A 26,376-nucleotide genomic window follows, 5' to 3' on the forward strand; every position below is an offset into this window, starting at 1 on the left:
TGGTGTACAATACATGGTTTCTCTCCAACACACTCCTGTAGCATTTCTTTGAGCCTTCTTTTGTGCGGCTCCACCACTATCTGTGAATATGCTTAGCCTTCCTCATTAGCCCTTCCTTCCCAAGAACCACAGAAACAGCAAACTCAAGTGTTAGTTTTTTATTGGTGCTCTTTCAGTTGAGATAGGAAATCCTATCAATGAAGTTGGCATACCCTTACTGCAGACTGAAAGTTTCTTTTAAGGATTTATTTATTTGAAATGCAGAGTGATAGTGGGGCAGTGGAACACACACACACACACACACACACACACACACAGACAGGTCTTCCATGTGTTGATTCCCTCCCTGAATGCCTGCAATAATCAGGGCTGGGCCAGTTCAAAGCTAGGAGGCAGAACTTGCAGCTGGTCCTGCCCTCTGTTCCCCTTTTTCCTGATTCTCCCTCTCCTTCCTTTTCTGCTGCTCTCAAAAACCTTCTTTTTTATTTAGGGAATATAAATTTCCAAAGTACAGTTTATGGATTACAATGGCTCCCCCCCATAATTTCCCTCCCACTCGTGCCCCTTCCACCTCCTGCTCCCTCTCCCATTCCATTCACATCAAGATTCATTTTCAATTCTCTTTATATACAGATCAATTTAGTATATATTAAGTAAAGATTGCATCAGTTTGCTCCCACACAGAAACACAAAGTGTAAAATAATGTTTCAGTACTAGTTATAGGATTAATTCACATTGGACAACACATTAAGGACAGATCCCACCTGAGATGTAAGTACACAGAGACTCCTGTTGTTGACTTAACAATGTGACACTCTTGTTTATGGCGTCAGTAATCTCCCTAGGCTCTAGTGATGAGTTGCCAAGGCTATGGAAGCCTTTAGGGTTCGCTGACTTTGATCTTATTCCAACAGGGTCATAGTCAAAGTGGAAGTTCTCTCCTCCCTTCTGAGAAAGGTACTTCCTTCTTTGATGGCCCTGTTCTTTCCACTGGGATCTCACTTGCAGAGATCTTTCATTTAGGTCTTTTTTTTTTTTTTTCCAGAGTGTCTTGGCTTGCCATGCCTAAAATACTCTCATGGGCTCTTCAGCCAGATCTGAATGCCTTAAGTGCTGATTCTGAGGCCAGAGTGCTATTTAGGACATCTGCCATTCTACGAGTCTGCTGTGTATCCCGCTTCCCTTGATGGATTATTCTCTCCCTTTTTGATTCTATCAGTTAGTATTAGCAGATACTATTCTTGTTTGTGTGATCCCTTTGACTCTTTAAATTAAAATTTTTTTTTTTCCATTTTTTGACAGGCAGAGTGGATAGTGAGGGAGAGAGACAGAGAGAAAGGTGTTCCTTTTGCCATTGGTTCACCCTCCAATGACCGCCACGGCTGGCGCCATGCAGCCGGCACACCGCGCTGATCCAAAGGCAGGAGCCAGGTGCTTCTCCTGGTCTCCCATGGGGTGCAGGGCCCAAGCACTTGGGCCATCCTCCACTGCACTCCCTGGCCACAGCAGAGAGCTGGCCTGGAAGAGGGGCAACTGGGAAAGAATCCAGCACCCTGACAGGGACTAGTGCCAGTGCCGCAAGGCGGAGGATTAGCCTATTGAGGCACGGCGCCAGCCCCCTTTGACTCTTAGACCTATCAGTGTGATCCATTGCGAACTGAAGTTGATCACTTGGACTAGTGAGATGGCATTGGTACGTGCCACCTTGATGGGATTGTATTGGAATCCCCTGGCATGTTTCTTTTTTTTCTTTTTTTTTTCATTTTCTATTCTCTTTATATACAGAAGACCAGTTTAGCATACATTAAGTAAAGATTTCAACAGTTTGCTCCCACACAGAAACATAAAGTGAAAAATCCTGTGTGAGTACTAGTTACAGCATTAAATCACAATGTACACCACACTTAGAACAAAGATCCTACATGAGGAGTAAGTGCACAGTGACTCCTGTTGTTGACTTTACAAATTGACACTCCTGTTTATGGCATCAGTAATCTCCCTATGCTCCAGTCATGAGTTTCCAAGGCTATGGAAGCCCCTTGAGTTCTCCGACTCTTACTTGTTTAGACAAGGTCATAGTCAAAGTGGAGGTTCTCTCCTCCCTTCAGAGAAAGGTACCTCCTTCTTTGAAGACCTGTTCTTTCCACTGGGATCTCACTCACAGAGATCTTTCATTTAGGTTTTTTTTTTTTTTTTGCCAGAGTGTCTTGGCTTTCCATGCCTGAAATACTCTCATGGGCTTTTCAGCCAGATTGGAATGCCTTAAGGGCTGATTCTGAGGCCAGAGTGCTATTTAGGACATCTGCCATTCTATGAGTCTGCTGAGTATCTCGCTTCTCATGTTGGATCACACTCCCCTTTATTTATTCTATCGGTTAGTATTAGCAGGTACTAGACTTGTTTATGTGCTCCCTTTGACTCTTAGTCCTTTCATTATGATCAATTGTGAACTGAAATTGATCACTTGGACTAGTGAGATGGCATTGGTACATGCCACCTTGATGGGATTAAATTGGAGTCCCCTGGTATGTTTCTAACTGTACCATTTGGGGCAAGTCAGCTTGAGCATGTCCCAAATTGTACATCTCTTCCCTCTCTTATTCCCACTCTTATGTTTAACAGGGATCACATTTCAGTTAAATTTCAACACTTAAGAATGACTGTGTATTAATTACAGAATTCTTTGGGAAGAAGCAACCTGGCAGGTGGTGTGGAGAAGGGCAGACTGGCTCTGTCTACTCACTGCTCAGAGAAGGGAGCACAGGATGCCATCTTTCAGAGCGCTTGATGTGCTAGCACCCTCACTTACACAACAGAGGCACAAAGGGCCGGCCTAGAACCAGAATATTGCACATCCATATTTATTTTGTAAAAGCCCAATTGCATCACCTGTGATTCGAAAGGCCCACACTTCTAGCAAATGAAAACCTACCTGAAGCCTGGCAACCTTGGCTGTTCCCAACCAAATGAGGGCCATCAGCAGGATTCCAGGCAAAGAGAGGCTTGTGCAGAAGGGTGAGGAATGCCAGACACCACTTCCTAGGTAAATCAGAGGCTGGAACTATTCGCAAGAGTAAAGTTACATTTTGTGTTTAGTTAGTAAAAGTGAAGAAACAAACAAAACCACAGGAAATCTTGCAGTGTTCCTGGGCACAGGAAGTGTGATAGACCTGCCCTTTATTGATTATAGCCATAACCCATCAGAAGGCAACCTGTTGCATGCCAGGAGGCCATCACAGATAACAGCACTTAAGGAATCACCTATCAATAAGGAAGTCATATACACCCCAGTTTTTCTTTGGAACATGTCCTTCTCATTTTATGAATAGTTGCATACTAACCTCCTGACTCAGAGATTTCTTATGTGAAGGCATTATCCATTCCTGAATTCTGTAGCTTCAGTAGTAACAGCTTATACAAGGGCTGGTCATTTCAGTGGAAGACCCATTCTCTCCAATGATCTCCTAAATAGTGTCGTTCCATTCTCCATAGAAAAGAACCCTTATTGCCCCCACCACCCCATTCAAGTGTTGCTTTTTCAAGTAGCTTTGTTTCCCACCTTCCTCATGCCTGCCCCTAACACTGCAGAATCCATCACACCTGTCTCTGTATTCCTTCTGCCCATCTCCCTAAGGCTACTTGTGTTAGAGAAAAGTGCTCACAGTTTTCTGTCTCATGTTGTCACCATTCTCCGAATTCAAGAATTATGTCATGTTCATCAATGTTCACCCTCCTCCTGCAATGAATAGAGCCTGGAACATGCCAAGTGTTTAGCACATATTTATTAGATGAATTAACAATTGAGCGAGTGAAGCCCTATAGGCTGTCATGCAGGGAAGCCCTCTGGTGTGAGCATTATAATACATGGGTGTGAATGCTGCACGCACATACAAATGCGCATCTGCCTAGAGTAGAGCTCATAGTTAAAATCCACTTACAATTCTTATCTTCTTTTCAGTATATTAATAGAGGGATTTACCAGGCTGAAAGGAAGCATGAAGTCCAGATTGCAAGCATTTGGAGAGACATTTTCCTTGGTTTATCCAGAAGGGAGGAGCCTGGGGTGTGGAAGCTCAGAAAGAGGAGGACTTTTAATCCAGCATCTTTAGCCTTACTCGGTTTTAGCCAAATGTTTTTGGGGGACGAATGTGCAACTCGTGTTTGGGTTTTCAATATGTATATTGAGAGCTGGTGCATACAACACGTTCACCTGGAAGACACAGGCAGATAGAGGTGTGCTTATTGGGTAGGAGAAGGAGGGCATGTGTGCAGGTCCATAGACACCCCACAGGATTCTTTCTGCCCCTGGGCAGAAAGATGAAGCCCCCCTCAACTCCATCCTCTTTGGAACATCTTCCCACCCGCAGATTAGCCTCAGGACTCACCGCTGCAGGCTGAGGAGTTTGAGGAGTTTTAGGAGTTTGATGATGTTGATAAGTTTGATGAGTATGATGCCTTCGAGGAGTTTGATAAGTTCGCTGGCATCTTGAAATAGTCACAAGGGTAACCAAGTATGCGAAGAGTATCCCACCAAAGATGAACATCCCAGTGATCTGAAAGCAGAGCACATTGAGAAGAGATGAGCATTGAAACGGGGGTCCAAATAACTGAGCTGGCATGGTGGCTCTGTCATGGATCATCTCTGTGTTCAGGGAACTCCCCTGTCCTCTCCAGACCTCATGGGGAAGTGTCTCATTGGGTTTTGTGAGCCTGAAATGTGGGTATAAGAGAATCATTTCTTGAACTCGCTACCAGTGTGCCTCTAAGGGAAAGGCAGGCATGGTTTAGGAAAGCTCTCAAAAGGTGGATGCATGAGCACTTTCTGGATAAAAAATGGGTTAGGAAGAGAGAAGTGATGTGATCTTCCATGTCCAGGGGTTTCTCTGGCTTCTGCGCTAAAAACAGCTGTGAAGAGGCAGGACTTAGAGAGCAACGCAGGCAGTGGATGTTGTGGGAATGTGTGATAGATATGGTGGCTTGGGCCATGTGTAATGCAGGAACTGGGGGAAAATGCTTGGCTTCTGGATGCGTTTTGAAAGTAAAACCACAAGGCTTCTCTAGAGAGTTGGCTGTGGGGTGTGAGAGAAACAGCGTTAATGATTGTTCCAGGGGTTTGGTCCCAGCAAATGAAAGGAAGGGGCTGCTGTCAGTTGGAATAAGGGAAAGTGAGGTGAATGGATTGGGAAAGTTGTCACAATCAAAATGGGGTCACTTGTGTCAATCCTGCCAAAGGAAATAAATAAAGCCAGGAGATTACAAAGAAACAGGTCTTACACCTGATTGCCTATTAGGAACTATCATGAAAGACTGTGCCAGAACTACACTATTCCACTGAGACCTCTACAGACTTACTAGAAAAGTACTTCTGTGAGGACAGCTGCCCAGGAACTGCCTGCTCAACCTCAAACTAAAATCACCCTGGTGATGAACCATTGTGGCCCATGCTTATGGTTTCAATATACTGATGTAATCTTTCTCCTCTCAAACTTCCCCTTGTCCCAGTCTTCATTAATTTGCCTATAGTTTGCCATGACATGCATGTTCTCTGTGCAATTTTGTGTTATTTCCCAGACCACATGGGATATATGGTTTGGAACTTAGTCAAGACTTGACTATTGGATTTGCCAGATTGGAGTCGGGGAGGGAGATTTCGGCTGCCGCCGTGCCTTTGGGAGTCATTGTTAACAAGAAGCTGTTTCTTTTTTTTTTTTTTTTTTTTTTTTTTTTTTTTTATCTTTTATTTAATGAATATAATGAATATAAATTTCCAAAGTACGACTCATGGGTTACAATGGCTTCCCCCCCCATACCGTCCCTCCCACCAACAACCCTCCCCTTTCCCACTCCCTCTCCCCTTCCATTCACATCAAGATTCATTTTCGATTAACACAAGAAGCTGTTTCAAGCCACTGGACTGGATGAGATTGACAAGGCAGTGAGTAGAGAGAGAAAAGGAGAGGACTGATGATTGAGCCTAAAAGATATGAAACAAAAGAAGTATCGCAAAGGAGACAAAGACAGCAATCACCTAGGCTGTGGCCTGGAAGCAAGCAGGTGTGTCCACAGGTGGAGGAATGAGTAGAGTGTTAGAGACAGCAGGTTTTTAGAGAAATGAGGGTGAAATTTTGATTGGAGTGGGCTCCGGAGAGAACATGAGAGAGTTGGTGACAGTGGGCATGGGCAAGTCTTTTAAGGATTTTTCTGCAAGGGGGACTGGATGTTAGGTCAGTAGCTTGTGGGAGAAATAGGAAAAAGGGAAAGCTTTTTGATGGAAAATGAAAGCATATTTCTTTTCTTTTTAATTCATTCATTTATTTGAAGGGCAGAACAACAAAGAAAGAGACAGAGGGAGGAGGAGAGGGAGAGAAAGGAGGGGGGCAGAGAGAGAGAGAGAGAGAGAGAGCGAGAAAGAGAGAGAGAGAATGAAAGTGCTTCCATCCACTGGGTCACTCCCTGCAAGCTCAAGCAGCTCCATTACTTCCACTTACACCTGAGAGGGAGGCCCCTCCCCACACTGTGCTCTTGCCTGGGTCAAAAGCTCACAGTCCATTGCCAGAAAAACCACAGATTTACCAGAAGAACCATCTAGTGCCTGGCTAACCCCATCCTGCATCCTGCTTGGCCCCCAACCTGGGTGCTAACTCAGAAAGTCCAGATGATAAACATACTGCTTTGCTTTGACCACAACCAAACCAAACAAAATGAAACAAAAATCCAAATACCCCCAAAATGAAAAGTTCTATTTATTCCTGCCCCGTTAAGCCCTGCCCCATCATCATTCTGGGCTGATATTGCCTGTGTTATGTGTCCCTTTTTTCCCTTGGAAAACTGATGTCTGCTAATTCCCCAGATCTGGTGATGGCTCTCACAACCCGTGCACCAGCCACACCAACTCAGCTTTCACTCCCCAAACAGCCTCCCCAGCCAGGTGTGGGCCAGGCCAAAGCTAGGAGCCAGGAACTCCATCCTGGTTTCCCACATGGTAATAGTTGGGCCACCCTCTGCTATCTTCCCAGGGGCATTAGTAGGGCGTTGGATTCAAGGCAGAACAGTTGGGACTGAGGTGGGAGCTCCAATATAGGATGGTGGGGTTGCAAGTGTCCGTTTAACCAAGTGTTTCTCTGCTGAAGGAGACTCCAGGAGGTGGCATAGCAGGGGAGTTACTGGTGTTAAAGAGATGGGCTCTTCCTGTAAGCAGGCTTAGGGGATCTGTGAAAATAGTTTGCTATGAACTTCACCCAGAAAGCCCCACAACATCATGCAGATCCTGATTCATATCTTTCTCTTCCTCTTCCTGCCCCGTCCATCTGCCTTTCAAGTAAACCAACAAATCTTAAAAGGGGGGGTGGCTTTGTGGCACCACACAGCCACTGCCCTTCATACTGGCATCCCATATCAGGGTGCTGGTTACAGTCCCTGTTGCCCTGCTTCTGATCCAGCCTGCTGGTATTGGGCCTTGGGAAAGCAACAGAAGATGACCCAGGTCCTTAGGCCCCTGCTCCAATGTGGGAGACTTGCATGGAGTTCTGGGCTCTAGCTTACAGCCTAGCCCCACCCTGGGCCAGTGTGACCATTTGAGGGTGAACCAATAGATAGAAGCATTCTCTTTCTTTTTCTCCCTCTCTCTGTAACTCTGTTTCAATGAAATGAATAAATCAATCCTAAAAATAGGGGCTCAAATCACATTCACTTTAGGAACACCCAAAAAACTGCCCAGGCCATCAAGGGTGTGCACATCTGAAAAGTCACAAGTATCTGAAAGATGTGACATTAAAGAAGCAATGTGTGACATTCCAATGGTGGAAGTGGTAGGTGTGCCCAGGCTAAAGAGTGGCCCGGACCCAGCATTGGTATCCAAAAACGTGCTGAATTTCTCTTATACAAACTCCAAAATGCAGAGTATTGCGGACCTGAAGAGTTTGAAGCAGATTTTCTGGATATTGAATGGAACCAGGTGAACAAAGCATCCACCGTACACAGTTGTACTTACAGAGAACACAGTCAGATTAACCCAGACATGAGCTCCCCACAGTGAAAAGGAACAACTTATTTCTAAATCAAAACAGGAAGTGGCACTTAAGAAAAAAGACAGTCTAGAATAAACTGAAGAAACAAAAACTTATGTCTCAGGAACAAATTCAGTATAAACTAAATGCAAATAAAAGGAAAGAAAGAAGTGGGGATGGGGGTGGGGGTGGAGGAGAAGTTGAGCAGGAGGGAAAAGATGGCTCAAGCTGTACAGGCACAGAGTTTGAATCTACAGGGCACGCAGGGATCTTGTATAACAGCTTCTAGGACAGGGTCCCAGCTTCCTTTACACGGCCTCCCCATGCCCCTCCCAACACCTCAGAACCATAGTCAAGCCCTGTGGACACCAAAAGGAGGTGCCCACTCTGCAAAGAGCTCCCGGTCTCCCATGGAAAAGAGACTTCTGAATAATAGCAGGGTTTCTATGCAAGCTTTCAAAACAGAGGCTCATTCCCACTCTTCCCAAGACCAGCTGAGTCCTAATTGGGAGTTGTCCCTTCCAGATTTTCCTTGTAAATCAAGAGGCACTTACCGCAGTCATCCTGAAACCAAGCTGAGTGCCTCAGGCACCTGTTTTGATGAAAACAATTGCTGGGGGCAAGTATTTATAAGGCGGATGTACAAGCACAGCCAGAGGGTTATCGGATTGGCTGCAGTTACAAAAGATCCTATTTTGGGCTTGCCGTGTTGGAAAGTCCCTAGCCCATCCTCATTTTCACTGCACTGCTAGTTTCAGTTTTGTTTTCTTGTATGTAATTCAAGTGTTTAGCAGATTATTGGAGACAAGATTTTGGTCCAGGATATTTTAGAGAATGTTTGCTATTCTTTACTCAGGAATTTTTTCGGGTGTGGTTTGCATGTTAACTTTGTAACCACTCAGAATTTCACTTCCATTCTGCCCTGCTCAGAATTTCTCACTCCCCAGCCAAGCACTGAACCAAAGTCCAGAGCCTTAGAAGTAATGGCAAAGTGGTACCAGCTTGTCCACAACACACAGAACCAGGAAGAGAGGTGGTGCCCCTGGGAAGCCAAAAAACACCTCCTGAGTGCCCTTCCTTCCTGGGCATGGCCTGCTTTGAGTCAGTGTGGTGTCCCCCATTGTCACCCTGATTACTGACCCAGCCTTCTCTGTGATAACAAGCAAGCCCCATACCTCGATGACTGCAACAGCCAGTGCTTATTTCTTGTCCATGTAACAGGAGGGCTGTGGGCCACCGAGGTTCTTCTGGACTCAGATGGGTTTAACTTCAGGCAGAAGGTCAGGTTCAAGTGCATACCACCTGGGTTTACATTCTGGTTTCCAGATTATAGGAGCAGCCGCTGCTGCTGGGGACAGGTTGTCCTCATGGCAGAGAGCTCAAGTTTAGAAAGCTGGATCTGACCATGAAAGTTTACCTGAATCACCTGCAGAACATGCATGGTTGCTCCCATTGGCCAAACAGGTATCATTATTAAACCAAAATTGTTGAGGAACACAAAGAAATTAAGAGTGGCCTGAACCCAGCATTGGTAGCCACAAAACAGTGCTGAATTTCTCTTGCACATACTCCAAAATGCAGAGTAATGCTGAACTGAAGAATTTGAGGCAGATTTTCTGGTCATTGAATGGAACCAGGTGAACAAAGCCTCCAAGGTACACTGTTGTACTTACAGAGCTCATGGTCAGATTAACCCAGACATGAGCTCCCCACAGTGAAAAGGAAATCTTATTTCTAGATCCAAATAGGAAGCGGCACAGAAGAGAAAAGACAAACATGTGTCCCTGAGGAAGTCAGGGACACATAATGCATTACCCTGAGGGTGTGCAGTGGGGATGGGGAGTGAGGGAACCCATCTAAATCAGGAATGTCTTCCTGCAGCCATTGGGAAGGACAGCCCTGGAAATTCTTTGCTGTCAGGGACATGTCAGGGAATGAGTGAATGTGTGGAGAGAGTCTAGGTTGAGGTGTTTGGTGTCAAAGTGTGCACTGCCTCTACTGGAACACCTTGGCTGCAGGTATCACAAGTATATCACTCAAGGTTCTGCAGAGACACAATGTAACAGGAAATGCAACCTCAAAATGTGGCCTCACTAGGAGATGGGGCCATCACAAAATTGATGAAGTTAAAATGAGGTTCCTAGGGTGGATTCTGATTTAATAGCACTGGCGACCTCATGAAAAGGGGGAAAGATGGACACGGAGACAGAGAGGCACATGAGGAGGTGGCAGAGGCAGGGCTGTGGGTCTTCAAGTCAAGGAGTGTCCAATGTTGTCTCGAAGCAGCAGGCAGGGTGAGTGATGGTGCAGATTGTGCCCCACTGTCCTTGAGGGCCCACCGCTGACACCTTGACCTCAGACTCTGGACTCCAGAACCAGGCGACAGGGACTTGCACGAATAGGCCATGTGTTTGTGGCACTTGGTTCTGGCAGCCCTAGGAAGTGCATGGAGCTCCCTTGCTTGATTTTCCTAATGCTGTCCCCACACAGAGCAGTTCTGTTCAGCAGAATTGTCTCCGAGCGGGGCTCATGGGGTCAGCAAAGGTGGCCATACAGCCAATCAGAACAGTGACTTTAACGTGGAGTCTTGGATGTCGCTGCTCTCAGTTCCTGGCCTGCCTCTGCCCCAGAGAACTGAACCTGGGCCCTCCAAAGAAGTGGAGCCACTGGGACTTGAATCAGCGCCCATGTGCGATGCCAGCACTGCAGGCAGCAGCTTTACCCGCTATGCCACAGCACAGGCCCGTCTATACTGCAAGTGGAGTAGGCATCTCAGGAATTCTGATATGGGATGCTGGCATCCCAAGCAGCAGCGTAATCTCTTGCTCCACATCTGCCCCACTCTGCATTTTATAGGAAGTACTTGATAAGTATCTAAGGCATATAAGAGATAGGAAAAGATTTTCCAAAGTGCTTTTCTTGCTCTCTCCTTTCTGCTCAGCGCACTTAATAGCTCTCCAGTGGATGCAGATGTTTGCTCAATAATGCTATTGTGACACAAAGGTTAGATCCTGTGGGATGTGGGCTCCATCCCATCAGACAGCTCCACTGCAGTCCCAATCTGTGACTCAGGTTTCTGGGTAGACATCAGAGTTACTAGGGGCCCTTCCTTGGGTTTGACTAATTTGACAGTGAAGGAAACTGAAATATTTCTTACTAAAATACTGATGATTGTTGAGCTAAAGACAGTTAAAAATGAAGTCTCCCTCTGATTTTCACTCTGGTTATCTAGCACAGGACAGAGAATCACACACACACAAAAGGTCTCTGTTCTTCTCCTACTTTCCTTGCCCAAAGCCAGAGAGGAACAATCCTTGCTTCCTGGAGACAGCTCTGTTAGACCAGAGATGGTACCTGCAGAATGCAGGGGAATTGTGGCTGTCTTAAATGCCTTCCCATGGGCTTCCTGCCTGTAAAGCATAGAACTTCCTGCTCTTTGTCTTGTCGCTCTAAGATGTATTGCCCTTTGTTAAAGCACTACTGAAGATAGAGTCCCAAGCCATGGCTTTGAGAGAAATTTACTTTCCAGTGAGAGTTGCCTTTCCTCTGTTTGATTGACACAACACATGTTCTCTAAATGCTGGTTTTCCTTTTGTGAATCTGCCTTTTGTTCACAGGAATCTGTTCCAGCAAAAACTGGGAGTCTAAATAACACTCAGAGTGAGACTCCATCCATAATGATATTTTTTAGGGGGGATAAAAGTGTATTGCAGTGGGAATATGCATGTGATAAAACTATTGGGCATATTTGAGAAGGGTAAGGCAAAGTCAAATGTTTAAGGGCAAAATGATAGAAATTTCTGGGCCAGCGCCGCGGCTCAATAGGCTAATCCTCTGCCTGCGGCAGTGAGCTGGGAGTATAAGAGGTAGAGATGAGAGAAAGAGAGAAGGATAGAGGGGGAGAGGGAGAGAGGAGGAGAGGACAGGGGAGGGGGAGAGAGAGGTTTTGAAACTGAGACTAGGGAGAGAGTATAGATGTGGGCGTGACGAGGTTAGGGATGACTCTGGGAGTGAATGACTGTGGTCCAGTGGAAGAAGAAGGCATTTAGGGGGAGGAATACTTGTGTCCTTATATTCAGTGGGAAACGAGGATAACTCATAGATGTATTTCTATTCTTCTCCCCTCTGTTTCTCTGGCACTATTGTCTTTTGTCTGTCTTTGTGTGGGGCTGATGGTTGGTAGAGGAAATGCTCCTTATCACCTCATTGTTAATTTACCATCTGGTTTGTTTCCTGGATAGTCTGTGGTTGTGTTTTGCTGGATAACACTCATTGAAACTCAAAACTCTCATCTAGTGCTCTTAGAGCTTGGTGGTTGAGCACTGCTGATATTTACTCTACTCCTTTTTATTGCCAGTCAAATCATATTTGTCTTGAACAGAAGCCCTGCAATTATGGTCTTGTGCTTAAGTTCCTGTCTTAATTGCCTTCACCAGGGAGTTCCAGATCATCAGGGACAAGAGAGGACAAGTGGATCACAGCCCATTTGCTGCACTGTGAGGGAGTAGCTTGGGGCCTCATGATCCTGATGGACCTGGATCCTGCTGTTGGCCTGGATATCATCACCTCCATCACGAGCTGCTCTGTCCTGTGACCAGCTCTGTCGACATGATAGGGAGCAGTGGCATCAGAGCATGATCCGGAGGAATAGGACGTGGATTAAATCCAGCTCCAGCAATATTAACAGTGTGGATGAAGGCAGATTCCTTAACCTCTCTGAGTCTCAGAGTTTTCACATTATTTGTTCCTAACAATACAGCACTATTGTTTCTGAATATAAATGAAATAGCGTAGAAGACACAGCACTGAGCAGAGTGCCTTGGTAGATGCTGAGGACTCAATCAGAATGAATCTACTTTCTCTTTCCAGAAGACTGGGGCTATTCAACAGGTAATTTGAGACTCTGTATCCCTGTGTTCAGCACATTGGTGGTGTTCAGTAGTGGAGAGTGGCCTCTGGTAGTCTTTGTCATGGGTCAATGTTTTGTCTTTTTGGTGTTTTATTGCCTTATTATCTGAGTGAAGTCAAATATTGCAGCTCTTGCTTTCAAAGCCTTCGTATCATTGTAGCTTTTGTTGATTCCCAGAGTTTGATTTAACTCTAGGAGACATAAAGTATATTTGATAATAGCCTTACCTGGTTGGGAAGAGGGGGATTAGCAAATGTATACATGAGGGACTTGGGCCTACTGGAAAGTGATAGGAAATTCATGGGCTGGCATTGAGGCTCATCTAATTCTCTGATTCCTCATCTGAAGATTAAAGTTCATTTAGGGGCTGGTGCTGTAGTGCAGTGGGTTAACGCCCTGGCCTGAAGTGCTGGCATCCCATATGGGCGTCAGTTCGAGACCTCGCTGCTCCACTTCCGATCTAGCTCTCTCTATGGCCTGGGAAAGCAGTGGAAGATGGCCCAAGTCTTTGGGCTCCTGCACCCGCATGGGAGACCTGGAAGAAGCTCCTGGCTCCTGGCTTCAAATCAGCACAGCTCTGGCCGTTGTGGTCATTTGGGGAGTGAACCAGCGGATGGAAGATTTCTCTCTCTCTCCCTGATTCTCTGTAACTCTGCCTTTTGAACAAATAAATAAATCTTTCAAAAAAGAAAAAGTATGGTATTGAGCTCTACATAGAACCTGTAGAGGTGCTATATAATTCCCAGGCAGCTTTATGCCTGGAGGCACCACCCAACCACATAAATGATTCCAGATGACAGGATTTCTCTCTCTCTCTCTCTCTTCTGCCAGAGACCATGGGAGGTTCAACCAGGTGTTCTCCCTGTCTCCCTTCCCCAACTGCCTCCCCTTTTTTTTGGCCCACTGCCCGCTCATGTCAGGTATTTCTCTCTGTGGAGCAACCAATGTTCATGCGTGTGTGTGTGTGTGTGTGTGTGTGTGCACTTTCTCACTTTTTCAATAAATTTTTTCCTTTTGTGCACCCTATTTGTGTTAGTACCAAGAATGCATTATCTTTTTTTAAAAAGATTATTTATTTATTTATTTCAAAGGCAGAGTTACCGAGACGCAAAGGCAGAGAGAGAGAGAGAGAGAGAGAGAGAGAGAGAGGGAGGTCTTCCTTCCACTGGCTCACTCCTCAAATGGCTGCAATGGCTGGAGCTGTGCTGATCTGAAGCCAGGAGCCAGGAGCACCATATGGGTGCAGGCGCCCAAGCACTTGGGCCATCTTCCACTGCTATACCAGGCCATAGCAGAGAGTTGGATCAGAAGTGAAGCAGCCGGGACATGAACCGGCACCTATATGGGATGCCGGCACTGCAGGTGGTGGCCTTCCCACTATGCCACAGCTCTGGCACCAAGAATGTATCTTTTAAGATTTATTTATTTTAATTGAATGGCAGAGTTACGGGGAGGGGGGAGGAGAGAGAGAGAGAGAGAGCTAGCTGCCGGATGCTCGCCCGCGAGAGTCCAGCGTAGTAAAGACACGATCGCTGCTTACTCGGTTCTCATGGAACTTTATTCATCCAGATGCAAGGCAAAAGAAAAGAAGCCAAGCCCTCCTCCTACACAATCCTATCCCCATTATATACCCTAGGTTCCCCTAGCAGGACGCTCCCAGCCAATGGCTAGTCTGTTCACATGCAGTCCAGCAGGCACAGTCCAATCAAGTCAAAGGGCACATAGTGCCTCAGGTCAAAAGTTCATCTTGCTCCGTCGGGGTTGTTTGTGTCTTCAGGACAAGGGTTGTTTGTGTCTTCAGGACATCCTGTGAGTAGCACTTCCTTGACAGCATTTCCTTAACTTGTTTTGCACAAGTTGTTACAACAGGCCATGCAAACAGCAAAGTGAGGAAGTTCCCACAAGTGGCCAGCCTGCGGTTCCCCACATCTCCCCCTTTTTTCTTTATTAGTAGTATGGCGTGGAGTCGTGCCTGTCTTAGGCTCCCAGAGACGCGTCACCTGCTTACCCGTCATTGAGACATTGGGGAGCATGCCCCATGCTCTGTCTTAGGTTGCTAGGTGCGCTCTCCAGTGATTACCTGTCATTGACTACCACTCCATCATGCTGAGCCATACTTCCTTATGAGGGTCGGAGTGATACATTGCGAGCATGGCCTGATGTACAACCAAGTTGGTGCGTTGCTGGTGCTGAACAATGGCTGCAATAGCCCTGCTAATCACAATGAACCCTAAAAGTAACAGCACAGGCCGGCGCCGTGGCTCAATAGGCTAATCCTCCACCTTGCGGCGCCGGCACACCGGGTTCTAGTCCCGGTTGGGGCGCCGGATTCTGTCCCGGTTGCCCCTCTTCCAGGCCAGCTCTCTGCTATGGCCAGGGAGTGCAGTGGAGGATGGCCCAGGTGCTTGGGCCCTGCACCCCATGGGAGACCAGGAAAAGCACCTGGCTCCTGGCTCCTGCCATCGGATCAGCGCGGTGCGCCGGCTGCAGCGGCGGCCATTGGAGGGTGAACCAACGGCAAAGGAAGACCTTTCTCTCTCTGTCTCTCTCTCTCACTGTCCACTCTGCCTGTCAAAAAAAAAAAAAAAAAAAAGTAACAGCACAAACAATCCTCCTATGGCTGCCCATTCTTTAACAGTTGACCATGTACCAGAGATCAATCTCCCTATTACAGAAAAGGTTGACCAAACTTCTATCTGGGGTCGGGTAGGGCTCTAAGCAGGCCCCAGCACACTCCATAATCCTGGTCCCTAACAATATTGCTAAATATCACAAAGCAAAATACTCTAAACAGCATTATTGGTTCTATTATTAATAGTTGCAAATATCAGCAATGCATAATAAATTATCACTCCAAAAATACCACCAATACAAGCTAAAAACAAGACTATCAAAGGCACAAGTAGCAGTCTCTTCATAATTTTCACTCGCTCTCTGTTATAAGTTGGCCTTGGGCCTCATTCACTGCTTCCTCCCATTGGTAGTCCTCTGTTTCAGGATGATCCAAGACGTTGTCCCCCAATGGTTCTGTGGGCTCCTTAGTGGGCTCCTGCTCATCGTCACCTTTTGTGAGAAGCCGGATCCTCCTTTCTGGTGTCCAAATGGGTTGTGTGGCTCCCTGTGGAAAGAAACAAACAGCTCCCCATGCCCTTCTCAATAAAGGGAACGGGCCTTTCCATTTGTTATCCTTTAAATCCTTCCACATAATCCATTGCACATTCCTTTTCAGCAGGTTGAGAATGTAATTCAGCTGGAGTTTTCCCATTTTTCTTTGTATTTAAAGAATTAATGGTATATAAAGCAAGGGCTAAAGCATCCTTGTTAGATACCACATATTCCCCTATTCCCTCTTTATGTTTAATTATTAGATTTTTCAAATACAAATGAGTACGTTCCACAATAGCCTGTCCTTGGGGGTTATATGGAATGCCAGTTAAATGCACAATGCCAAAGTCCTTTAAAAAGGCAGCAAAGCGAGATGACGTGTAAGCTGGTCCATTATCAGTTTTGATGACCTGAGGAACTCCCCAGGCCGCAAAGGACTGCAAACAATGCGGAATAACTTGTTGTGTTCCTTCTTTATTTAGGGCTGTGGCCATAACCACGCCTGAATATGTATCCACTGACATGTGAACACAACTCTGTCGCCCAAAAGAAGGAATGTGCGTAACATCCATTTGCCAAATATGACATGGCTTAAGGCCGCGGGGGTTGGCACCTGTCAGAATTTTGGGAACTGTGAAGACCACACACTTTTCACAAGATCTTATAATATCCTCAGCTTGTTTACAGGAAATGTTATACTTTATGCTTAAAGTGGTACTATTTACATGCCATTTAGAATGATATACTTTGGCTTGATCAATAGCAGTACAGGCAAGCAAAAAGCGTGAATAATGATCAGCTAGCATATTGCCTCGGCTAAGAGGTCCTGGTAAATTTGAATGTGCTCTTATATGCCCAATAAATATAGGATGGTGCCTCTGTATTAACAAATTCTGAATTTCCGCTAAATAGGCATATATCGTGGACAATCTGGAAATGCTGCATGCTTTATCCAATAATTTTACTACATTAACTACATAAGCACTATCCGATAACACATTTAAGGGACCATACTCTTTCCGTAATACAGTTGCAATAATGGCTAACTCCGCATGTTGGGGAGAGGGAGACGCAGTTATCACAAAATACCGCTGATTGCCAATAACCACGGCTCCAGTTCCCCCTTTTGCCCCATCAGTAAATACTGTGGGGCCCCCCTCTATTGGGCGCTTGCGCACCTTCTGTATCTGCACAATAGGAATGTGCATGCAAAAGGAAACAAAAGGGTGATTTGGATAATGATTATCTATCTCTATTTGTAATACTAAAACTATATATGCCCATGTCCAGTTTTCTCTTGTCCATGCTTCCACGGCCTCTTTGCAATAGGGTGTGACACATCGGACAGGATATTTCCCTGAAATTTCTATTGTCCTTTTTATTGTGGTCAGCATCAGGTCTGCAACAGCGGAACCCTGAGTGTATAGTACTCGAGGTAAATGCAAATGTAGATAAACAAATAATAAAGGGCCTCCTTGCCAAATTACTGCAAAGGGATATAATTGTTCTACAAACACTAAAATTTCTAAAGGCTCCGATAAATCACATCTTTGCATTTGGGTAGCCTTAAGACGCGTTTCAACCCTTTGCAAAACTGCAGCTGCTTCTGAAGTCAGCTCTCACGGTGATGTAAGTTGCGGATCACCCTCTAAAATTTTAAACAGTGGAAGCATTTCCTCAGTAGTCAACTTATAATAGGGTCGAATCCAATTTAAATTTCCACATAGTTTTTGAAAATCATTTAAAGTTCTTAACCCCGCTGTGGAAATGGTAAATTCTAAAGGTGCCACGTTTGTTGGTGTTAACTTGAGCCCCAAATACTGGACTACTTTGTCCTTTTGAACCTTTTCTGGTGCAATCTGCAATCCTGCTGCCTGCAAACTCCTGGTTAACGTTGTTAGGGCCTGCTCTAATTGGGCCTCCCTAGCAGCCGTTAATAATAAGTCATCCATGTAATGAAAAACTTTAACATCTAAATGTTGTCTCCGGACAGGCTCTATTGCTTGAGATACATATAACTGGCATAAGGTAGGGCTGTTAGTCATGCCCTGGGGGAGCACTCTCCATTCATATCGCTTGTCGGGCCCTTCATGATTAACAGCTGGAACAGTGAAAGCAAATCTTTGTGTATCTACAGGATTCAGGGGAATAGAGAAAAAACAATCCTTTAGATCAAGGACAACCACAGGCCATTCCTTAGGTATCATAGTAGGAACTGGCAGCCCCGACTGCAGCGCTCCCATGGGCTGCATCTGCTGATTTATGGCTCTCAAGTCATGTAGTAAGCGATACTTTCCTGACTTCTTTTTTATAATGAAAATAGGAGTGTTCCAAGGAGAAGTAGATGGTTGAAGGTGCCCTGCCTCTAGTTGTTGAGAAACTATCTCATGTATGGCAGCCAGTTTTTCTTTTGTAAGGGGCCACTGAGGTATCCACCCAGGCTTGTTGTCGAGCCATGTCAGTGGCATCGGCTGCTTTTCAGTGACCCCTATGAAAAACATCCCTGCCTTCCCTTATTTGCTTCAGGCCCAATAGGTTCCCTTATGCCCTGCTCTTCTACCCCGAGTCCTCACCCAGAATAACCCATCTGGTTCATCATTTTCCATCCTGGGGAATAGGCAGGTGTGGGCTCATTTGTTAGTCGTATGCGCAGTTGTTCTAATACATCCCTTCCCCATAGCGTAATGGGAACAGCGCATACGTATGGCTGGATCTTGCCTTGCTACCCTCCTGGTCTTGCCAGTCCAACACCTGAGCACTCCTAGATGGAGCAAGAGCAGTGCCCAAACCCACTAAGGTGTTGTCTCCCTCTTGTAGGGGCCATGACTTTGGCCAATCAGTCTCAGAGATGATACTGACATCTGCGCCTGTGTCCAGCAGCCCACGGATTGTTTTTCCTCTGATGGTGAGGGTCCATGTAGGATGGTCTCCAAGTGACATGGACAGGGCCACAAAATTTTTTCCCTGACTGTCTCTGTTGTCGGTAGCAGGTGGCATGATTATCATTTGAGCGACTGGCTGGGACGGCAACAGCTGCACAATCCCTTTGGTGGAGTGCAGCATTACCCTGAGCTTCTTACAGGGCAATGGAATAATTCCTGTCACTACTAAAAGACCCATTAAAGAATTAGTAGCTTTTCCTATGGTAATTCCTATACCTTCCAAATCATCTAGAGAGTCCGGCAAACGCACATCTACTGCTTGCACTACCATCTGTGGTGTTAATACTGCATAGTCAGTGGCTCGCAGCTCTGCGCAGCGAATGCCTGTTGTTCCCTTTGGGGCTGCCCTAATGGTTGCCCCCGCACCCATTGAGTTTTTGGGCCCCTGGGTGAGGGGGCCCCCATTCCGTTTTTTTCAGGTGCTGACCCTGATCCTTTTTGCCTCAGGTTAAAGTTTGGTACTATTGGATTACCTGCTCTGTCCATTTTAGAGTAACATTCATTTGCCCAATGGTTGCCCTTACCGCATCGGGGGCAAAGCCCCGGTTGATGCCCTGGGGGCTTTTGAACTGTACATTCCCTTTTCAAATGACCCTCCTTTCCACAGTTAAAGCATCTGCACCCATTCCTGTTGTTACGCATCATCCTAGCCATAGCCACTGCTGCATGCGTGCCAGAGGCAACATCATCCAAAACATCTCTACAAATTTTTTAAAATGTGGGGATATCCTTATGTTGCCAGGGCCTTAGGGCCTCATGGCATGTTTTATTTGCTTGCTCATAAGCAAGTCTTCTGACCAGAGGCATGGCTTCATCTACTGTTTCAAAGATATTTCCTGCGGCCTCCATTAATCTGTTTACAAAATCAGCATAAGGTTCTGTAGGGCCCTGCATAATTTTAGTCAGACTGTGCTTAATCTCCCCCCTATTTGGAATTATTTTCCAGGCCCTTTGGGCCAATTCTCTAACCTGCATCAAAACTTCATTAGGAAGGCACCTGGGATGGCGGAATAGAGAGCGAGGGAGCACAGCGAAGGTCCACTAAGGGAAGGTTCAAAGAGGGATGAGAATTTGTAGTTTTTAAGCCCTTCCTGAAACTGGGGAGATAGGGTGGACACGCGAGGAGGACACGGACGCCTGAGACTCAGGATACCAGCAGGAGCGTGTACGCACCAGCGCTGGAAGCCGAGGTGAGACGGGGCGCTCGCCCAGCACTGCGGCACAGCTGCCGCCGCCCCTCCCCCAACACACCCTGGGACGGACACTGAGACATGCACCACTGAGTGGGGGAGGAAATAGAAAACGGAACAGAGTGAGTGGCGCCTGCGGAGAGAGTGCATGATTCAGGGATACTAATTGAGAGACTGAGTAAGCTAGTATCTCTTGGCGCCTCCCTGGAGCTCCAGCGGGCGGGAAGCAGCCATTTTGTTTGTTTACATTCGGGCTTAAAGGAGAACTGTCTTTGCCTCCACACTAACCTTCGGAGGCGGAGCCCAAAGGTGGAGCTGAGGGTGCTTGAGGGAGGGCAGCCCAAAGCCCTGAGACCCGACTACTCAAGTTACAAGAAAAAAAAAAAACAACTGAATAGCGCCTCCTGGTGGGGAAAAAGCGCAGGATCCAGAGCTGCAGTGGGCAGAGAGCAGACATCCTGTCTGTTTACCTGCGAGCTGTGTAGAGCAGCCTGATTACACTGGATATTGGTAGAGACTCACAGCAGCCTATAGTAGAGGGAAATCAACCCGAAAAATCACCCAGATGGAATGCCAAAAAACAAAACAAAAAACCAAAAAAATATAGAAGATCATATAAATTTGCCAATGGAGCAGGCTAAACCAACCATAACAGAGGCAGAAGAAGAAGAAGTTGAAAACATGCCAGAAAAAGAATTCAGAAAATTGATAATCAGAATACTTAGAAATAATGAGAAACAGTGTCAAGAGCTGAATGAAAAACAAGCCCAAGGATTAGAGATCTTAAAGAGAAGCCAGAATGAGATACTAAAACTGAAAAACTCAATTGACCATATAAAAAACACAGTGGAATCCCTCGGAAATCGAACAGATGAAATAGAAGACCGAATATCAGAATTCGAAGACAAACTTCCAGAAATAATACAGTCAGTTCAATCGCAGGAAGAAGAAATTAAAAAATTAAAAAACACGGTCAGAGACCTACAAGATTCAATCAAACGGTGTAATGTTCGGATAATAGGAGTCCCTGAGGGGGTGGAAAGAGAGAATGGATTAGAAGGTGTCTTCAACGAAATAATATCAGAAAATTTCAAACAAAGGCAGCTGGATAACAACACACAAATACAACAGATAGCCAGGACTCCGAACAGGGTAGACCAGAAGAGAAATTCACTGCGACACATTGTGGTAACACTCAGCTCAGTGACACACAAAGAACAAATCCTAAAATGTGCCAGAGAAAAGCGACAAATCACATTCAGGGGTAAGTCAATCAGACTCACCCCAGACTTCTCATCGCAAACACTACAGGCAAGGAGACAATGGCATGATATATTTCAAGTTTTAAAAGACAAACAATGCCAACCTAGAATACTATATCCTGCAAAGCTATCATTTATGAATGAAGGGGAAATAAAGATCTTCCATGACAAACAGAAACTGAAAGAATTTGTATCCACGCGTCCAACCCTACAACACTTGCTCAAAGACGTGCTGCACACAGAAATACAAAAACAAGAACTTCACTGCAAAAAAAAGTGAATGTAGAGTAACCCACAAACAAAGTTCAAAATACATAAACAGCTCGTTTCAGGAAACATGAAGGGGAAAAGACAGTACTTAACAGTACATTGAATGTGAATGGTCTTAATTCCACGACAAAGAGACATAGACTAGCTGATTGGATAAAAAAAGAGAATCCAACTATATGCTGCCTTCAGGAGACACACCTCATCAGCAAAGATGCATGCAGACTGAAAGTGAAAGGATGGAAAAAGATACTCCAAGCTAATGGAAATCAAAAAAGAGCTGGTGTGGCCATCCTAATATCAGACAAAATAGACTTTAACATAAAAACTATTAAAAGAGACAGAGAAGGGCACTATATAATGATTAAAGGATCTATCCAACAGGAAGACATTACTATTATAAATGTATACGCACCTAATTACAGGGCGCCTGGCTACCTGAAAGAATTACTAAAGGATTTAAAGGGAGATATAGACTCAAATACAATAGTAACAGGGACTTCAACACCCCACTCTCACCAATGGACAGATCAACCAGACAGAAATTCAACAAGGAAATAACAGAGCTAATTGACACTATAAACCAACTTTTGCTGTGACAGTGCAAAAGCAGCCAGAGAGCATATGTGCACAGACGGGTGCGGCTGTGTTCCAGTAAAACTTTCTTTATAAAAACAAATGGCAGGCTGGAGTTAACCGGTGGGTCTCAGTCTGCCAAGCTCTGTGCTGGCTGCTCCTTGAAGCTCCTGGAATTCAGCTTCCTGCTTCTTCACCCTCATCTGGTCCTTTTCCTAGAAAGCAGGCAGTGCCATCTTTCAAAACCATAACCAGGTCACACGATTATGATGCTTGAAACCACCTAAGGACCTGTGGTCCTAGAGTAATCCCAGATCCTTTGTGTGGCTGCTGCTACTTTCCCAGCCCCATCTTGAGACAATCTCCCTTTCTCTGACTGTAATGCAGTCCCACGGCCTTCTTTTCAGTTCTCTGAAACTCCAAGCTCTTTCCTCCCTGAGCAGGTGCACAAGTTACTTCCTCTAGAAGAAATGGTTTTGACTGAACCACCCTGTGCTATTTCTTTTCCTTTAGCGCTCAGTGCAGACTTGTGTTCTAAAACTCTGTCCCCTCTTCCCACTGTCTAATCATGCCCAAGGGAGTGTCCTGTTTGTTTCTCTCATCTCACTTCCCTTCACTTGAATGGCTGTGCAACCTGTCTATCCCACATTCTACACACAACCTCCAGGATGGCCAGAACAGCATCTGCTTCATCCGCCACTGCATCTTCAGTACCTGTCAGACAGCTGAAGCACTGGGTGACCAGATATGTCAGGGCTTCTTTACTGGAAGGAAGATGGTATTTTCATCCTTGTAAATAGTCAATGAACAGCTGCTGTGTGTCAAGGCTTTTCCTGAGTCTGTACTCAGGAAGACTGGACTTGCCCAGGAGAGCTAAGGCATCGATATGAGTGGTTCCTGAAGGAAAGGTCAGAGTTGTGTAGGACACAGCATGGCACTGGGGCAGGGGCCCTGGGAGGCAGGTGCCTGCCTTTGACATGACACATCTGCTGACACTGTATGGCATCTTGCAAAGGCTACACAGACTCTCCCAATATTTTGGCTCAGTTCTTAGGGAGGGTGAGAGTAGCTGTGAATCCTGCACGTGTAAATTAGCTACTGTGAAATGTTAAATCAGAGTTCGACTTCTTAACTTTTTTTTCCACTGTAAAAAAGTCATTATAACAAAATAAAACCCCCAAGACCCTGCACGTCCTCACTGCCTTGTCCATTGTGCATGCACCTGCTTTCTTGCTCCCATGGGTCTGCTTTTCACTGCATGCTTCTCTTTAGAGGAACCAATAATATATTTATGGCCTCTACACCCAGTTGCTGGCCCAGAGCTCTTAAAATCTGTGCAATATTGTGAGAAATAGGGGTATTTTTGTTGTACTATTTGGTATTGAGCCAAAACTCCTAATCTTAGAATTTCCTGGGTGACAGGAGAATCATTTGTTCCACTGGGATGATTCTTGTTGGGCTTCTGCATGGCAGCTGCTCACCAGGAAGTCAGAGCCCTGATTAGAAGCTTGGAAATTTCAGCCTCATTCGTCTCCTCTAGAAAGGGGAGAGAGGCTGGAGATTGACAAGGAAGCCTCCAAAAGAATCCCTGATCATCAGGGTTCTGAGAGCTTCTTGGTTGCTAAACATAAGGCAGGTTGCACACCTGGTGAGCCGTTGAAGATTCACCATTCTTTTGTGGTAACCTGGTAAGTGGAAATGCTCTGTCTTGAGTTTTTTTTTAAAGATTCATTTTTATTTATTTGAAAGTCAGAGTTACACAGAGAGAGGAGAGGCAGAGAGAGAGAGAGAGAGAGAGAGAGAGAGAGGGAGGTCTTCCATCCTCTGGTTCACTCCCCAATTGGTCGCAATGGCCAGAGCTGTGCTGATCCGAAGCCAGGAGTCAGGAGCCTCCTCCAGGCCTCCCATGTGGGCGCAGGGGCCCAAGGACCTGGGCCATCCTCCACCGCTATCCCAGGCCACAGCAGAGAGCTGGATAGGAAGTGGACAGCTGGGACTTGAACCGGTGCCCACATGGGATGCCGGCGCTTCAGGCCAGGACATTAACCCACTGTGCCACAGCACCAGCCCCCTGTCTTGAGTTTTGTGAGCTGCTCTAGCAAAGAAGGGGATCATCAGGGCCGGTGCCATGGCTCTGCTTGCGGTGCCAGCATCTCATATGGGCGCCGGCTTCTAGTCCTGGATTTGGGGGGCGAACCAACGAAGGAAGACCTCTCTCTCTTTCTCTCTCTCTCTCCATCTAACTCTATCTGTCAAATAATAAAAAAGGGGGGATCATGGGAAGCCTCAAATGGTAACCAGTTGGATGTTGAACCAAAGGCCTGGGCCTGCAACTGGCCTCTGCATTGGGGTACGTCTTGTGCAACACAACCCTTAACCTCTGGGATCTGATGCTAAGTCCAGGTAGACAGTGTCACAAGTGAATCAAAGTACAGGATACTCAGTGATGTCCACAGGAAAATCGACCTGTGTGGGAAAAATCCCACCACATTTTGGTGACAGAAGTGTTGAGTTTTTCTTTTTTCATGACTCATATAGAACCCTGGGTAGTTTCCCCATGGAAGTGGCACTTGAATTTATTAACTGGCAGGCAATTCAACCAGGAAAGAGCCAGTCTCTTTCTTTTTTTTTAACTTTTATTTAATGAATATAGATTTCCAAAGTACAGCTTATGGACTACATTGGCTTCCCCCCACCCCCCGATGACTTCCCTCCCAGCCGCAACCCTCCCCTTTCCCTCTCCCTCCCCCCTTCCATTCATACCACGATTCATTTTCAATTTTATATATATACAGAAGATCAGTTTAGTATACATTAAGTAAAGATTTCAACAGTTTGCTCCCACATAGAAACACAAAGTGAAAAATACTGTTTGAGTACTCGTTATAGCATTAAATCTCAATGTACAACACATTAAGGACAGAGATCCTACATGAGGAGTAAGTGCACAGTGACTCCTGTTGTTGACTTTACAAATTGACACTCCTGTTTAAGGCATAAGTAATCTCCCTATGCTCCAGTCATGAGTTTCCAAGGCTATGGAAGCCTTTTGAGTTCTCTGACTCTTATCTTATTTAGATAAGAGCCAGTCTCTTTCATAAGGAATCCTCAGTTAGAAGATGGTGATCCTGGCTCCTGGGTCTTCTAGGTTAATCATTTTGCAGCAATTCATGGCACTGATGAGCACATTGGATTCTCACAACAGCTCCATGACACCAGCTTAAGTACATTGGCCAAGCAGCAGGTGAAGGGCAGTGCTACATTGGAGAGACAAGAGGAGAAAAAGTTACATGCACAGGAGAATGAGGAGGGCATTGACGAAGTTGGAGCAACACCAGGAGACAGTGTTTTAAAGAGTGATTTTTTTTTAGGTCAAATACTGCAGACAATCAGATAAGGTTAGAAACAGATCTTTGGGATTACAACATAGAGGGCATAGGTGACCTGATGAGAGCAGCAGTTTCAGTTGATGGGAACCGGGGACAAAACCAGTCAAGAGTGGAGAAATCCAAGGAGGTAGAAACAGAGTTTTGTTCCTACAAAGCCCATCCTTTTCCCACCACATGCCCCCAAATCTGCAAGGAGCCCTGGACTGGCCATCTGGAGATCTGGTTCCAGCCCGGGCGGAGCTCCCCTTTGTGCTGAAGACCTTGGGCAAGTTTCTGCCCTCTGTACCTCTGTGTTTTCATTTATGCAGTAGTTGGTAAGGCACAGATCCCCAAGGTCTCTTCCAATTCTTTTTTTTTTTTTTTTACTAAGAGGGATAATGTATTAAGTTGTTCATTAACAGTCAGGGCTATGCTGATCAAGTCACCGTTTCTCATAGTGTCCATTTCACTTCAACAGGTTTCCTTTTTGGTGTTCAGTCAGTTGTCACCGATCAGGGAGAACATATGGTGTTTGTCCCTTTGGGACTGGCTTATTTCACTCAGCATGATGTGTTCCAGATTCCTCCATTTTGTTGCAAATGACTGGATTTCATTGTTTCTTACTGTGGTATAGTATTCTAAAGAGTACATATCCCATAATTTCTTTATCCAGTCTACCGTTGATGGGCATTTAGGTTGGTTCCAGGTCTTAGCTATTGTGAATTGAGCTGCAATAAACATTAGGCTGCA

At 45.7% G+C, this 26,376-nt stretch overlaps 1 long non-coding RNA gene across 1 annotated transcript; it reads right to left on the minus strand.

Moving 5' to 3' along the window:
• Positions 1 to 3,768: 3,768 nt before the first annotated feature.
• On the minus strand, positions 3,769 to 8,781 carry LOC103351679 (uncharacterized). The gene is made up of 3 exons (XR_519410.4): positions 8,562 to 8,781; positions 4,387 to 4,554; positions 3,769 to 4,211 (listed from the first exon to the last, which is right to left on the minus strand). It is a non-coding gene; the product is annotated as an uncharacterized lncRNA (long non-coding RNA).
• Positions 8,782 to 26,376: the final 17,595 nt, after the last annotated feature.

The sequence above is a fragment of the Oryctolagus cuniculus genome, chromosome 1 (genome assembly GCF_964237555.1).
Source record: "Oryctolagus cuniculus chromosome 1, mOryCun1.1, whole genome shotgun sequence".
In the NCBI taxonomy this organism is placed as follows: domain Eukaryota; kingdom Metazoa; phylum Chordata; class Mammalia; order Lagomorpha; family Leporidae; genus Oryctolagus; species Oryctolagus cuniculus.